General features: G+C 37.2%; 1 pseudogene; it reads right to left on the bottom strand.

Moving 5' to 3' along the window:
* Positions 1-4,503: 4,503 nt before the first annotated feature.
* On the bottom strand, positions 4,504-4,981 carry LOC126001700 (40S ribosomal protein S4-like; annotated as a pseudogene).
* Between the last annotated feature and the right edge of the window lie 7,832 nt (positions 4,982-12,813).

The raw sequence follows: 12,813 nt of genomic DNA, 5'->3' as shown, positions 1-12,813 counted from the left end.
AAGCAGCTTTACTTCTTTCCAATATACATGCCTTTAGCCATCTTACTTCCAATATATATTGCTTTATGAATAAAGAACTTTTACAAAAATTACTAGGTAGAGACAACTAGGTAATGACATGTCCACTGATCAATTAGCATCATAGACTCATTTATTCTTGAACAAGATGTAAGCCAAGACAAAAAAAATGGATATGTTGGCCTCAAAGCTGAAAACTAGGGTACTCTCAGGAGGAGAAGTGGGCTCATGTCCCATTTTGCCAAAACCGTGACAGGTGCACTGGCAACCCACATTGCTGCTTTACCAATAACTTACCTTCATTCCTCGCCATTAAGCATTAGAGAGATACCTAACTGAGCAAAACAGTTATGCTGGTATTTGGGTTGAGATCAGCAGGAATTTGTTGAAGTGAATGAGGTCACCCTCCATCCACATTTTTGTACTTTTAGAAGACCTGAAGTGCAGTTTTACTCATGTTCCATAGCATTGCTATATCAGTCACAAAGCTTGAAATTTCTGGACATACAAATTTTTCAATACTGTCATCCCAGTAAAAGACACCAAATTAGATGTCAAAGTAGTATAGATTCCATCTAATGTTAAAAAATAAAATATATAACAGAAAGATCAACTAGCAACAAATAACTTAGTAAAGCTTCAGATGATGCTCTAATGACCTAATTGCAAGATATAATGATTTTAACAAATTTTCTTTTTCTGAAGTGTTTTTATAATATTTTACCACAACTGTAATCAAGCAATATAAAGTATATTATTTCATGCCTGCCAAGGGGGCAGGCTTGGGAGTATAGTGGAAATAAGGTAAAATAGTGGAGGGAATTTTACACTGGGGGTGAGATTGGTATTGGAATGGCAGAAATGTAATGGTAGAACCACAGAAAGAAATATATTACGAGCAATTATGTAAAACATGGTGTTTAAATAAGGTGATACAATTTTTAAAAGGATTAGGTAGCAACTCTTTATAATTAGTCAATCACACATTATCACAACTATTCAACTCTGTTATTTGAAGTAAACAGTTACAGATAATAAAGAAAAGATTCTATTGAGATTACAAAAAAGATTATAAACACAGTGGCAAGCTGGGTTTATAAGTTATAAGTAGCATACTCAAATTATTGAACAAAATTTACTGACTACAATATCAATAAATGTCTAAATGCTTTAAATGTCTAAAAATCTGTTAAAATAAATGTTACATTTTTACTCTGGTTTTATTTTTGAACCACAAACCAGCAGTGCTCAGGAATTATTCCTGGCTCTTGCTTAGGGATCACTTCTTGAGGATTTGGGGAACCATATTGGATGCCAGGGATGGAACTTGGGTCAACTACCTTCAAGGCAAGCACATTACCCACTGGACTATTACTCCAACCTCTGAAAAAGTAAATACCCTTATTTTTGATCTTAGACAAAAAATGTTTGGACTTCCACTATTATATAATAGATTTTTAGTAGATGCCCTTTACCAAGTTAAGGAATTTTTTTCCATCACAAGTTTGTTGAGAGATTTTATGGTAAAAAATATGTGTCTTAAACTCTTTTTCTATGTTGATTACAATAACTGTAATTTTTCCTCTAAAATATTAATATATTGCACCATATTAATTGTTTTAGGGAATTTTGTTAGGGTTCAAGAGGCCAAGGGTGACAGAGTTACAAGAGTAAAAGTGGAAGCAGTCAGCCAAATAATTTTGAGACTGTGTTCTGTTTTAACCAATTTGTGCCTAACACTGTTGCACGAATTTTCTTCTGCAGGAGACAGGTTTTTATCTGGAGAGACCTGCTGAGACCTGCTCATGACCCCCTCATCCTGTCATGGGAGACTTTCAGGCTACCACCCAGAGGTTTTTAGTTTATTGGTCCCAAAATAAAACTGGGGACATTCATACTGTTCCAATGAAGAGAGATTTAGAGGTGCAGAGAGCTAGAAAAAAAGGAAAGTCAGTTAAGAATCTGGGTTGCCCACTACACAAAGCCCAGAGAGAGACAGCCAATCACTAATGCAAGAACAAATGGGATCTATTCACCTGAGTGCTCATGGGTCTGGCATCTCCTGGTGAAGCAAGATGATCCCATATGCTACCCACTTACAGTTTATATAAGGTTTCTGAGATGTTACATAGGCAGTTACTCAACATCAATGGACAATGCGACATTTTTACCTGATGTGTGAAACAATTATTCCTTCAAACTTTAACCACAAGTATTCTCTCCAATCCCAACTACATTCTGTGTATGTCAGCTTATTTTCTCTTTAAGTGTTTTCATGCCTGTACCATAGTGTACCTATGGTAATGCCTAGTTTAATTAATGACATAGATAAGGATTTCGTAATTACTTATGTCCTGTCTATTGTTCAGGCTTTGGGGCCTGAGAGGAACTCTGGTTAATCCTTACACAAATCTCTTGAACAAAAGCATGGTTACAGAAGCAAAAGCGTAGTTAAAATAACTCAATTTCAACATTTCAAGCCAGAAGCAATTTCTAAGCACATGGGAAGGAGTAACCCCTGAGCATCACTGCGTGTGGGCCAAAAAACAAAAAAAGAAGAAGAAGAAATCTGGCACTGGAGCCATGATGTATATCAGGTAGAATGCTTCTTGCCTTGCATACTGCTGATCCAGGTTTGATCTCCTGTCTCTTGAGATTTAGTCCTCCAGGAGTATTCCCAGAGCACAGAGCCAGAAGTATGCCCTGAGTACCACCAGTTATGGCTCAACTTTCCCTCAATATGCTAAAATATTTTCATTTTCAAAACTTTAAAATGTTTGTTTTGTCTTCATTTTGAAGAAAAAATTCTCTGCAGAATTCTTGATTAGCAGTAATCTAATATTCTGTTCTATTCACACTTTGTATAAGTCTTGTCATTCATTCCAAATACTTTCATTCCTTTTATATTGTTGTTTGATCTGTTCAAGATTTATATTTTACTTTCAAAAGTCTTAATTTTTAGGTTTGTTTTTGTTAGATTTATTTTAGAGTCACATCCTGCTCTGCTCAGGGCCTATTCCTGTCTCTATCCTCAAGTGACCACTAGTGGTACTTGGAAATGATGCTGCAGCATTCAAAGCAAATACCATATTTTCTGTCATATAAGACTTCTGGACCTATAAGATGACCCCCTACTTTTCCTGTTAAAATATAGGGTTTGGGCTATATTCGCCATATAAGACTACCTCAACAATTATATGAATAACACTACAGCCAATTATCAAATATTCAGTGACCATTTACTACCTACCAAATGGCCAACTCTACTTGTACCTGTCGTATTCTTAAAAAGGAATATTAGAATATAAGTTTGGAATTGTCTGTATTAGAATATAAGTTTGGAATTAACTGCTGCTTTGCTTCTGTAACCCTTGCTTAGCTTAATTGTAGAAGGTTTGGCTAGAGAGGTAGTCTTATACTGATGCAGTTTTACTAAGAACCTATAGTTTTAAAAATCAACTATACAGAGGCAGGAATCCCTCTAAATTACCAATAAAAAAGAGCCTGTGAGCCCACTTGTGGTCTCCAATTTCTTAGAAGGTGGTTGATCCCAGCATGCTGGAGTAGAACTCTCTTGTTTTCTTGCAATATTATCTGTCTCTTTCGGTCTTTATGAGATGGGTCTTGAGTCCAAGTTAACAGTATTCACCATTCTGTTCACCAATCATTTTCTTACTCTTATTATATATTTCATTTAATGTAATTCCCTCAACTACATTTCATGTTATTGCAAATGGCAAGATTTCATGTTTTTATAAACAAATAGTAATCTATTGTGTGTATACCATGTTTTAAATTTATTTGTCTGTAGCTATTTGAAAGGTTATTTTTCATATAAAATATTGCAAATAGTGCTTCAATAACCCTAAGAATAGGCATACTTTAGTTAGAGTTTCAATTTTCATTGAGAAAATATCTAAAAGTAGATTATAGAATTACATGTTTTTGTAATATGAGGAACACCCCATACTCTTCTAATAATCATTATAATAATATAATATATAATATATATTATATTATATAAGTAATATATAATATTATTATGTGTAATAACATTATGATAAATGATAATACCCTATATACCTCAAGAATAGTGTACAAATTTATATTCCTGCCAACATTTCATGAAGGGTCTTCTTCTGTAGATCTTTTTTATAATAGTCATTTTAACCAATATAAAGAAAAATTGTTTTGTTTACATTTTCCTAAAATGCAATATAGGATTTTTTACGTAAGTTTGCATATGTTTGATGGCCTTCTGTATACCTTCTTTACCAAAATGCCTATTCAAATCTTTGACCATTTGTTTTTGTTTGTTTTTGTTTTTTTGGGGTCACACCCGGCAGCGCTCAGGGGTTACTCCTGGCTTTATGCTCAGAAATCACTCCTGGCAGGCTCGGGGGACCATATGGGACGCTGGGATTCGAACTACCAGACCTTCTGCATGAAAGGCAAGCACCTTACCTCCATGTTATCTCTCCAGCCCTATTCGACCATTTTTTTAAGGTATATGTTTTTTGTTATTATTAAGTTATAGGAGTTTATTATATTAAATATTAATTTTTTGGTGCCCACGAAGATCTTCCTCACTTTGCATAACTTGTACTTGGCCTCCTCAGTGGTGATGCAATGGACAGCAAAGCATCCCTTAGTGTCATAAACCAGACGGAGATTCATTCCAGTTTTGTCACTGCTGATGACATCCATAAAGCCAGCAGGGTAGGTCACATCGGTTCGGACTTTGCCATCATCTTAATGAAACGCTGCATGCTGATCTTCTTCACCTCATCTCCTGTCAGAGCATACTCAGCCTGTTTCTTAGGAAAATGATGAGTGGAAGATATTCTTGTAGTTTGTGGGGCTCAGTGGATAGACAAGGAGCAAAGACCCCAGTCAGTTTATCCAGCATCCAATGTTTTGGAGATGCCACACATCTCAGATGCTTCTTGGGACCACGGGCCATGGCTGCTTTATGGACCAGGCACTATTTTCAAGGCTCTTGCAATCGCCAGGGGAGTCCTCACCAGGCAGGTTCTAGGTGGCTCAAATGTTTCACCTCATCCATTCGGAAGAGTGGCTTGATCTCTGCCTAGCACACATCTGTCATTGTACTTTTAAAAACTTTATTAGATAATGCTAACTTATTTTCAGTCATAATTTACTCCAAACAACTTGTAAAGAGGTCTTATGAATTTTTACATTTTTGATCATTCTTGCCAGTGTTAGTGTTTTTAAATTACGTTGGTTTCTACTCAACTTTTAATAGTTTTTAATTAAAAAACATATTACTATACAGCATTAAATTTTTTATCATTAATTTTTCTAATTTCTACTAGACTGCATTTTTATTATGGAAAATGGATGTCAGTCATGTTTAAGAAAACCATTCTTAAGCATGTTTTTATCCCATAAGAAATTAACTTGTAACCATTTCTTAAATAAAAGTACCATATATATTTTGATTAACTTATAGAAATTAATTGAATGACTTATTCAGTTTAAGCTAAATCGAAGTAAATTATATGTGTACATACAGTTACATTATCTATACAATCCACCTGTAATTTATAATAAACAATATTGGTTGTTCCAATCTCATTATATTTTGTCTTGCTTGTATACTTTGCCTTCCATTGCTGCCCTTCAAATCATTGCAGTTTGCCCTGAAGATAAATTCACAGCTTGAACTTTTCATTTAGTTAATTGGTACTTGTTTTTGTCTTTGAGTTGTTCTCATTCAACTGGGTAATGAAACTGGAAATTGCTTCCTCTCAGAATCTCATTTAAATGAAGACAAACCATAAACATGGCAGTACTTTGCTTAAAAGCAGCACAGAGATAAGATAGCTCTTGACCTTACATCAAAAAGCTATGCCAGAGGAGGAATTTCTGATATGACAACAGAAGGTCAGGGAAGTCTTTACTCAAGAGCAACTACAAAATTGAATGGTAACTCTAAATCAGCAATTTCATAACTAAAAATCTATCAAAGGCATATAACAAAAATAAGTGTTAAATCCCTAAAAAATTTACTGAACTTCACTTAAGAAACAGGAATCAGTGACATTTTGCCTGGGGCTAGTCCCCATTCTACCAGTTTAGATCATGCAGAACAAGTAAGGCCCTGAAACCAGAATCTTTTTATTCTGGAGCTGTTTCTTCTGATTTGGAATGGTAGTGAGATGATCACACTCAGCAGTATAGTCAGTGAAGTGGTGACTAAGAAATACTAGGGAAGGTTGAAAGCTCAGCTAGCCTGAGGGTATCATAGCTGTAGCAAGCAATAGGTGACCTAGAAAAATGTAAGGAGGACACCTGAAAGTGAAGAAGCCATTAAAAGACTGAATAAACTATTCACTATACACTTAGCAAACTGGAAGTCTATATATATACATGTTCATAGGAGACTGAAATACATATTTTTGTCATACTTCAGGAGGTTGAAGATTGTGTTCATGTATAGTGAAGATATAGAAAACTGGATAGAAATTAAAGCCTGAACAAGTGCTAAATTTCTTTGGATTGTGTCCACATTTGGAAGACCACAGATTTTTCTCTTATCTTTGTGCTCAAGGATCACTCCTGGTGGGCTTGTAGGACCAAACAGGGTGATAGGAATTGAATCTGGGTTAGTTATTTGTAAGATAAGTACCTTACCTGCAAGTACTATCTCTTCAGTCCAGTGATTTTTTTATTATTATTTATTTATAGGTTTTTGGTTTTAGGCTACACCTGATTGTGTTCCAGGCTTACAATTGATTAATAAATCATCTTATAATAAAATGACTTTGGAATGGGAGGATATTTTTTAATTTCCACAACCATTCTTTATCCTGATCCCCTCATCAAGGTAAATGACACCATTCAGATTGATTTGGAGACCAGCAAGATTACCGAGTTCCTCAATTTGACACTGGTAACCTGTGTATGGTGAACGATGGTGCTAACATGAGAAGAATTGGTGTGATCACCAACAAGGAGAGACATCCTGTTCTTTTGACATGGTCCATGTGAAAAATGCCAATGGCAATAGCTTTGCCACCCGCCTCTCCAATATTTTTGTGTTTGGCAAAGGCAACAAACGATGGATTTCTCTTCCCTGACGAAAAAGTATCCGCCTCACCAATGCTGAAGAAAGAGACAAGAGACTGCCGCCAAAAAGAGCAGTGGCTGAAATGTCTTCTGGGTTACATATTGATCTGTGAGAAGGGTTTTGTTAAATAAAGTTAATACTATGTTTAAAAAAAAATAAAGGTACAATGACAAAATTCAGTATTTTTTTTAGCAGCCATATAATGAAAGGTCAATTAGGAAAAATAAACTAGATCTAAAGCTATGGAAACAATTTTAAAATTTAATCATATAGAAAGATAGTATGTTACGATTTATATAATATCTTGAGGCAGGTAGGGAGCTGGGTCACACTCAGTGTTGCTCTGTAAAATCACCCCAGGTGCCTTATCTCCAAGCCCAAGTGAAGTATCTGAATCAGGGTCACACATGAAATAATCCAGACCCAGGCTGAGGGGTGAAACACGTGTAGTCTGGCAGTCTTCTATCTAGTATGGAGCCCCCCCCACCCGCTACTGCCAGAACTGCCCTTTTTATTGAGTACAGGGACCACCCCTGGGTGGAGCAGTAATCTTACCCAGGTTTCAAATAAGATATTCTCTGTTTGCGGGTAAATCCAAGTTGTAAACAAACATACAAAGAAGCCAGGGATAACTCCTAGGAATATACCCTAGGAAAACAAAAATTCAATACAAAAATCCCTTCCTTACACCTATATTCATTGCAGCACTATTTACCATAGCAAGACTCTGGAAACAACCAAGATACCCTTCAACAGATGAATGGCTAAAGAAACTGTGGTACATATACACAATGGAATATTATTCAGCTGTCAGGAGAGATGAAGTCATGAAATTTTCCTATACATGGATGTACATGGAATCTATTATGTTGAGTGAAATAAGTCAGAGAGAGAGAGAAAGGCACAAATGATCTCACTCATCTATGGGTTTTAAGAAAAATGAAAGACATTCTTGCAATAATAATTTTCAGACACGGCAAAAGCCGGCTCCCTGTGTGTGACACCAGGCGGGGAAAATCCGTGAAATGTACACGCGGCCCAGTGGGGCCCAACTGTGAAAAACTGTGAGTGTGACCTGTCTATGTCTGTCTACTGTCCTCTTGCCTGAAACTCTTGCGAGTGGGGCAAAAAGAGGCTCCAGTGGGAGCACTGCCGCTCCGTTTTGCTACGCGGGCCGGTGCACTCTTCTAAGGAAAGAACACCATTGCAACAAGAAGGAAAAAATCACACTAAGAACGGCGCTATATCACAGAAGCAAACATTTCTCTCCGGACTGTCTTCTCTGTTGCATGCTCGGGCTTAAGATTTAACCCAGTGTGAGGCTTCATCCACGGAGGACTCCCCTCCCTTAGAGGCAAGTCAGCCCATCCAGAAAGGGAGGAGCCAGAGGAGTGGTGCTGCCTGCATCATATAGACAATGAATACCACCACAAAACGTAGAAAAACCCACAATACAAGTTTGAACAATGGGGAAACAACGCAGGCCAGCATCAGACATAGAGAATGAAGATGACAATTCTGAGGACCCAGATAATGACCAATCAACTAATCAACCTCTCAGATAAGGACTTAGACTAGCAATATGGAAGATGCTCAAAGGACTCCAAGAAACCATGGATCGAGTTGAACAGAACACTAAAAGAACCAAGAAAATATGAAGACAGAAATCACAAAACCTCCAAACTGAAATAACATGTCAACTAACAGGACTGAAAAAGTCAGTAAAACGAGTGAATGACAAAATGGATAAGCTCTGGGACAGGGTATCAGAAGCTGAGAATAGACTTGGTGCTGTGGAAGATGAGATACATAACAATTCCATACAGCAGGAGAGATTGGACAAAAAAACTAAAGCAAATGGAGCAGACAATGAAAAAATTAGTCAAAGAATGGGAACAGATGAAAATAGAAGTCTATGATAAGATCAACAGAAACAACTTAAGAATCATTGGAGTCCCAGAGACCCAGGAAGAAAATTTTCAGGAAGAATCAACGGTCAAGAACATCATTAAAGAGAAACTTCCAGAGCTAAAGAATATATGTGATCAAATCCTGCATGCCCGAAGAGAGTACCAACCAAAAGAGACCCCAGAAAAACCACCCCAAGACACATCCTAGTCACAATGACAAATCCCACAGATAGAGACAGAATTCTAAAAACAGCAAGATCAAAAGGGGAAATCACGTTCAAGCAAGCTTCCCTGAGATTTACAGCAGACCTGTCACCAGAAACACTCAAGGCCAGAAAGCAGGTGGTGGGATATTGTGACAAGACTTGAATGAAATAAATGCTTCACCCAGAATACTATACCCAGCAAAACTCACTTTCCGGTTTGAACGGAAAGAATACATGGTTTTCACAGACAAAAAAACAGCTCAGAAACATTCACAGACACAAAACCAGTCTTAAGAGAAAAACTGAAAGACCTAATCTAAGACAAGACTACCCAAAAGACACACCAAATTTCGAAATAAAGATAGCGTTAAATCCCAGAACAATTCTTTCTCTCAACATCAATGGACTAAATGCACCAGTTAAGAGACACAGAGTGGCTAAATGGATCAAAAAACTCAATCCAACCTTCTGCTGCCTACAAGAAACGCACCTGAATAGTCAGAACAAACATAGACTCAAAATAAAAGGCTGGAGAAAAATTATCCAAGCAAACAACACCCATAAAAAAGCTGGAGTGGCCATACTAATATCAGATAATGCAAACTTTATACTCAGGAAGGTTGTAAGGGACAAAGATGGACATTTTATATTAATCAAGGGGTACGTAGAGCAAGAAGAATTCACTCTCCTAAACATATATGCACCGAATGAGGGGCCAGCAAAATATTTAATACAACTGTTGACAAATCTGAAAAGTAATATCAACAACAACACAATAACTGTGGGGGACCTTAACACGGCTTTGTCAACACTGGATAGGTCAACCAGACTGAAACCCAACAAGAATATACTAGACCTGAGGAGAGAAATGGAAGAAAGAGGCCTAGTGGATATATATAGGACACTCCATCCCCAGAAACCTGGATACACATTCTTCTCCAATGTACATGGGACATTCTCCAGGATAGACTACATGCTGGCACATAAAACATACCTCCATAAGATCAAGAGGATAGAAATTTTGCAGACTACCTTTGCTGACCACAAGGCTCTGAAATTATTTGTGAACTCCAAAGGGATTCAGAAGAAACACTTTAACACCTGGAAGTTAAACAGCCTCATGCTCAATAACCAGTGGGTCCGAGATGAAATCAAGGAAGAAATCAAAAGGTTCCTGGAAACAAATGACAAGAAAGACACAAACTATCAGAACTTATGGGACACAGCAAAAGCAGTACTGAGAGGAAAATTTATAGCTTTGCAAGCACACATCAGGAAGGAAGAAGGAGCTTACCTGAGTAGCTTAATGACACAGCTAATAGAACTAGAAAATGCTCAACAAAAGGACCCAAGACTAGGAAGACAGAAGGAAATAACAAAGCTGAGAGCAGAAATCAACGAATTGGAAACCCAAAACACAATCCGAAAGATCAACGAAAGCAGAAGTTGGTTCTTTGAAAAAATAAACAAGATTGATAGACCACTGGCAAACCTAACAAAGAAAGAGAGAGAGAGAAACTTGATAACTCGTATCAGGAATGAAAAGGAGAGATCACTACTGATATGACAGAGATTCAAATGGTAATCAGAAACTACTTTGAAAAACTCTACGCCACTAAAATGAGAACCTGGAAGAAATGGATAAATTCTTGGATTCTTATAATCTTCCATGGTTGAAGGAAGAGGATGTAGCATATCTAAACACCCCATCACCATTGATGAAATTAAAACAGTAATCAAATGTCTGCCGAAAAACAAAAGCCCAGGTCCAGATGGATTCACTAATGAATTCTATCAAACTTTCCAAGAGGAACTACTGCCAATCTTGGCAAGACTCTTTCATGAAATTGAACAAGCAGAAACACTTCCAAAATAGCTTTTATGAAGCCAACATCACCTTGATACCTAAACCAGACAGAGATGCTACATAAAAAGAAAATTACAGACCAATATCGCTGATGAATGCAGATGCAAAGATCCTCAACAAATCCTGCAAATAGGATTCAATGCCTCGTTAAGAAGATCATCCACTACGATCAAGTAGGTTTCATCCAGAATGCAAGGCTGGTTTAACATCGGAAATCTATCAACATAATACACAACTCAATAACAAGAAAAATAAAAACCACATGATCATATCAATAGATGCAGAGAAAGCATTTGATAAGGTCAACACCCATTCTTGGTCAAAATTCTCAGCAAGATGGGAATGGAGGGAACCTTCCTCAAATAGTGAAGGCCATCTACCACAAACCAGTGGCAAATATTATCCTCAATGGAGAAAATCTGAAAGCCTTCCCTCTAAATTGTGGCACAAGACAAGGCTGTCCTCTCTCACCACTCCTATTCAACATAGCACTGAAGTACTTGCTATATGCGATTAGGCAAGAAAAGTATATCAAGGGAATCCAGATAGGAAAGGAAGAAGTCAAGCTCTCACTGTTTGCAGATGACATGATACTCTACTTAGAAAACCCCTAAAGACTCTATCAAAAAGCTTTCTAGAAACAATAGACTCTATAGCAAGGTGGCAGGCTACAAAATTAACACACAAAAATCAATGGCCTTTCTATACACCAATAGTAATACGGATGAAATGGACATTAAGAAACAAACACCATTCACATAGTGCCACACAAACTCAAATATCTTGGAATCAACTGACTAAATATGGCGAAGGACCTATACAAGGAAAAACTATAAAACTCTGCTCCAAGAAATAAGAGAGGACACACGGGAAATGAGAAACGCATACCCTGCTCATGGATTGGCAGGATTAACATCATCAAAATGGCAAATACTCCCCAACGGCATTATACAGATTTAATGCCATCCCTCTAAAGATACCCTGACATTCTTCAAAGAAGTGGATCAGGCACTTTTGAAATTCATTTGAACAATAAACACCCTCGAATAGCTAAAGCAATCATTGGGAAAAAGAATATGGGAGGAATTACTTTCCCCAACTTTAAACTGTAACTACAAAGCACATAGTTATCAAAACAGCATGGTATTGGAATAAGGACAGGTCCTCAGATCAGTGGAATAGGCTTGAATACTCAGAAAATGGTCCCCCAGACATACAATCAACCTAATTTTTGATAAAGGAGCAGGAAATCCTAAATGGAGCAGGAAAAGCCTCTTCAACAAGTGGTGTTAGCACAATTGGATAGCCACTTGCAAAAAATTGAACTTAGACCCCAGCTAACATCATGTACGAAGGTAAAATCCAAATGGATTAAAGACCTCGATATAAGCCCCCAAAACCATAAGTTATATAGAACAGCACATAGCAAAAACACTCCAGGACATTACAGGCATCTTCAAAGGAGAAACTGCACTCTCCAAGCAAGTGAAAGCAGAGATTAACAGGATGGAATATCATTAAGCTGAGAGCTTCTGCACCTCAAAGGAAATAGTGCCCAGGATACAAGAGCCCCCCACTGAGTGGGAGAAACTATTCACCAAAACCATCAGATAAGAGGCTAATCTCCAAAATAAATAAGGCACTGACAGAACTTTACAGAAAAAAACAATCTAACCCCATCAAAAAATGGGGAGAAGAAAGTGAACCAGACACTTTGAC

This window comes from Suncus etruscus, chromosome 2, assembly GCF_024139225.1.
Source record: "Suncus etruscus isolate mSunEtr1 chromosome 2, mSunEtr1.pri.cur, whole genome shotgun sequence".
NCBI classification, from domain to species: Eukaryota; Metazoa; Chordata; class Mammalia; order Eulipotyphla; family Soricidae; genus Suncus; species Suncus etruscus.
This window is presented reverse-complemented; position numbering and strand designations above follow the sequence as displayed.